Consider the following 3,885-nt stretch of genomic DNA (forward strand, 5'->3'; position numbering starts at 1 on the left):
AAAAAAAAAGAAGAGGCTGGAAACAGAGGGATGTGGATGTATAGGGTGAGGGGGAATTAATCATTGGGTTGTACTATTTGATGGAGGGGAGTGAGGGATATGGAAAGAATTTGTTTGAATTTGTATTTGAGTTTTATAAATAAACTAGTGGGGGGAAAATGAATAAAAAAGGGGTTGCTGTAAGTCATATTTGACTTGACAGCACCTAACAACAACATTCTCAGTCTCATTCTTTGATCTTTCCCTTCCTTTCCCCCTTTTCACTTCCCAGCTTCATTTCAGTCTCACAAACAACCCTTTCCAACCTTGCATAACACAAGTAGATGTGTCCTGTACTTGATCTTACAAATGACCTTGAGCAGAAGGGGACATATGTGTTTCATTGACATAAATGGAAGCTCTGTGACTGCTAGAATCATGTTCTGCATTTAGAATAGAACGATCTTCATTTTTCTGAAGCCTTAAGTGCACTAACTAGAAGTGCTGACAGAAAAAGATGGGAGATGAATGCAGGCAGAGAACTCAACAACTCACCACCTCTACCTCGGATTCCTCCCTCCAATAGGGGCTCCTGTCACTCCAAATCACAAGCTACATATTTTTGTGCTCCTCAGGGGCCTTTCTCTCGTGTCACTTCCTATTTGTTCTCTGCCTACTTGTGTCCTTTTATTCTTTCTGCGAATAAAGCTTCAAAAAAACAGTGGTTTTCCTTGTGTGTGCCTGTTCTGGGAACTGAGGGAGAGCCTTGGTTCTTATTTGTGTTATGGTTTTGTTTTTATTCTAATTTCCCATTAATGCAGAGTGTTCTTGTTTGAAAACCACTTGACAAGATGCTCTAAGAGTCTTCCTAACGAAATTTTAATGAATCTCTGAGCTGCTACGTGGTTGAGGAAGACAGAATATGGCCCAGAATTGAAAATGTGAAAGAAGAAAAAAAAAAACAACAACCAACAAAACAGCAGGGACAAGGGAAGTGGACACTAAAACCACATTGCCTGGATCTGAGACTCACCTACAACACTTAGTCAATATGGGACCTTGGACAATTTATGTAACCTCTCCTCTGTAAAATCATGAAAATAGGAAAAATAAAACACAACCAGCCAATATAAACCAAACAATGTCTGGGACCTAACAAGTACGGAATGAATCTTTCTTCACATCTTCTGTCTGCCTGGAGAGTCCACATGCATGCTTCAGAGTTTTGTCATTATTTTCTCTTTCTCTGTAAAATCTGGTCTCTCTTATCTTTGGGTTCTCATTGTCTCTCCTTCCATTTATTTACTTCTTTAACATTTATTTCCATGCACACCCATGTTTATCGTGGCTTTGTTCACAATAGCAAGGAGCTGGAAACAACCTAAGTGCCCATCAACAAATGAATGGATAGAGAAGCTGTGGTATATTCACACAATGGAATACTATGCTGCATTGAAAAACAAGGAACTCATGAAATACTATGCAAAATGGGTGACCCTGGAGGACATTATGCTGAGTGAAATCTCTCAGTCACAAAAGGACATATACTGCATGGTGCCTCTGTTGTAAAACAGGACTGACTTTGGGGTTGGGGGGAGACTGAGAAAGAAGGGATAAATAATGTATACTGCATTGAAACAGAGAAGGAGAAAACTATTTAAAAGGGATATGTGATTAGGTATTTTTGTCATGATGGGAGTCCAGAGCGAAGACTGCATAGTGGAATGGACCTGGGGTAGGGATTGTAAAACAATGAAAGAATTTTTCTTTTACTTTTCAAAGATGGCAGTGTACTGGGGGGAGGGGTGGGCAGGGAGAAAAGTGCAACAATGAATGAATGAATGGAAATCCAAAGTCTCTCTATAAATTGTCACTGAAATTAATAATATAAAAAAAATTATTTCTATCACCAGCAGTTAAGAAATCAAAAGTCTAACTGCACTGGGTGAAAGTTGCTGTCAGGGACCCCTCAAAAGTTCTGAAGAGCAATGATGTCAGTCTAGAGTCTAAGTTGTGCCTGATTCAGGCAATGGCCTTCACAATTATTTGCTATGCATCAGAGAGCTGGACAATGATCAAAGATGACAGAAGAATTCATGCCTTGGAGTTGTGGTGCTGGAGAAGAATATTGAACATACCATGGATTGTCAAGAGAACAAATAAGGCTGTCCTGGAGAGGATGAAGCCAGGCTGCTCCTTCGAGACAAGGATTTTGAAGCTCCATCTTACCTACTTTGGGCACATAGCCAGGAGGGACCAGTCCTTAGAGAGGGACATCATGCTTGGAAGGGTGGAGGGGCAGTGCAGGAGAGAAAGATCTTGGATGAGATGGATTGGCATAGTGACTAGGGAAATGGGAATAGGTGTGTCAGTGACAGTGAGATTGGTTCAGGATAGAGCAGAGTTCAGAGCTGTTGTCATAGGGTAACTATGAGTTGCAGCTCAATCAATGGCACATAACAACAACAACCACCACTAAACTGCACACTTGTTGATTGCAGACTTCCTCACAACTGAAATCCTCAGCCCTTAATACAGTGTCTGACACATATTGGCACTCAGTAAATGCTTTGGGGTTTTGTTCCTGTTAATTTTATTATTTATCTATATCATAATTGGGGCTGCTTTAGAGTTCAGGAAGGTGAGTGGAGCAGCTGTATTCTACAAAGGTGTGCTTTCTCGTTTTAATTGTTCTCAAACATTCTTAAAAGTGGTAAAGCATTGGTTTGTCCATTTGTTATACAGAGGTAACTCGTGGTTTCTGTGAAGGTGAACACTGTGACACTGATGTGCCAAATACAATAATGGTTACCCATGGTGGACAGTGTTTGGTGGAGCTCCCTGATTAACACAAGCTTGGAAGCAGGAGTGGCATCCACTTCTGAAACAGCTTGCCTCTGGAAACTCTATGAACTTAGAGAAATGATGAAGGTTATGTGTGGTCAGGACTTTCTTTTCATAGCGTCTATGAAACAACATATCATGATTCATTTACACAATTATTCATATACATTGTTTCATTCGCATACATCTTGTTTTGTGCAACCATTTCTGGTTTTTCCTACCTTTCTCATTTAGCCAGTTCCTGCTCATTCTTCAAGGTCCATTCTAACTATTACTTTCTGTAGAAAACTTTTCTAGGACTACCCCGCCCCCCAAAAGTACTGCACCTCAGGGCTTTCCTATCACCTTCTATCATAGAATCCATCCTACCGAGTACAGCTTTGCTTTTATTTGTCTTGCACTTCCAAGAGGCCCAATGAGAATCTCAAAAGCAGAGATCATGTATTACTAGTTTTGTTTGGATGGGTTTTTTAACTTTTATTTTATATTAGTTTGCTTACAAAGTTTGTATACATTGTGTTTCATACTATTTTTCATTCACATTGTGTTTCATACAATCATTCACATACATTAGGTTGTACAAAATGAGTCACTGTTGGACTATGCCCACCATTGCTCCCCCTGGGTCTTTCTCATTTCCTTTACTCCTGCCCTCCACCCACCAAATTGTGGGACCCTGTGGTACTGCCCCACCCATCCTCACCCCTCTGCTCCACTCCTTCCCCCGTTGGGCCCCCATACATGTTTTATAGTTGTCCTTCTATCTTTACAACTGACATCTACAGCACCTGACGTAGCATCTGACATGAAATGAGCAGTCCATAAACGTTGAATGAATACATGGGACATTAACCAAATTGTGTTGGTTCATAAAAAAAATAAGTCCTCTAAGTATATTCAAATAACTTGTAATTCACAGAGACAGTATGATCCACTAAAACAGTCCCTTCAAACCTGCAGTCTACTTAATAAGACCTCCAGGATAATAAAATGTTAGCGTTCGCAGCTTGACTATTAAGAGAATTCGTGTCTTCAGCTTCTCTACCTCTGGGTCTGCTGCTA

Source organism: Elephantulus edwardii, unplaced genomic scaffold, assembly GCF_000299155.1.
Source record: "Elephantulus edwardii isolate Elephantulus edwardi_28Jun2011 unplaced genomic scaffold, EleEdw1.0 scaffold00027, whole genome shotgun sequence".
Classification (NCBI taxonomy): domain Eukaryota; kingdom Metazoa; phylum Chordata; class Mammalia; order Macroscelidea; family Macroscelididae; genus Elephantulus; species Elephantulus edwardii.